A 747-nucleotide genomic window follows, 5' to 3' on the forward strand; every position below is an offset into this window, starting at 1 on the left:
CACCCAAAGGGTTACAGAAAATACACCCAAAGGATTTAAGAAAATACACCCAAAATCATGCATAATTCAGAACTCTTTCTCTTTCTCCTCTTCATCTTCTGCTGCTTCTTCTTCTTCAAAAACGATTTTACCATGAAAAATTGAAAAAAAACGAGAAAATAGAGAGAAAAGACGTAAATGAAGAAGAAGAAAAAGAAAACGAGGAAGAAGAACGTGCAGAAACGAAAGAAAATGAGAAGAATAAGAGTAAGAGGAAGAAGAACGTGCAGCAAGAAGAAGAAGAATTTCAGAAACCATGAAAATTTATGTAATGCCTGCTATTTTTTCTGAAATGAAAAATACACCCATAGATATCAGTAAGATACACCCATAGATATGAGTCAGATACACCCATAGATATCAGTCAGATATCACTCAAATACACCCAAATGATTACAGAAAATACACCCAAACGGTTACAAGAATTCACCCAAAGGGTTACAGAAAATACACCCAAAGGATTTAAGAAAATACACCCAAAATCATGCATAATTCAGAACTCTTTCTCTTTCTCCTCTTCATCTTCTGCTGCTTCTTCTTCTTCAAAAACGATTTTACCATGAAAAATTGAAAAAAGAAACCGAGAAAACAGAGAGAAAAGACGTAAATGAAGAAGAAGAAAAAGAAAACGAGGAAGAAGAACGTGCAGAAACGAAAGAAAATGAGAAGAAGAAGAGTAAGAGGAAGAAGAACGTGCAGCAAGAAGAA

The sequence above is a fragment of the Arachis duranensis genome, chromosome 10 (assembly GCF_000817695.3).
Source record: "Arachis duranensis cultivar V14167 chromosome 10, aradu.V14167.gnm2.J7QH, whole genome shotgun sequence".
Classification (NCBI taxonomy): domain Eukaryota; kingdom Viridiplantae; phylum Streptophyta; class Magnoliopsida; order Fabales; family Fabaceae; genus Arachis; species Arachis duranensis.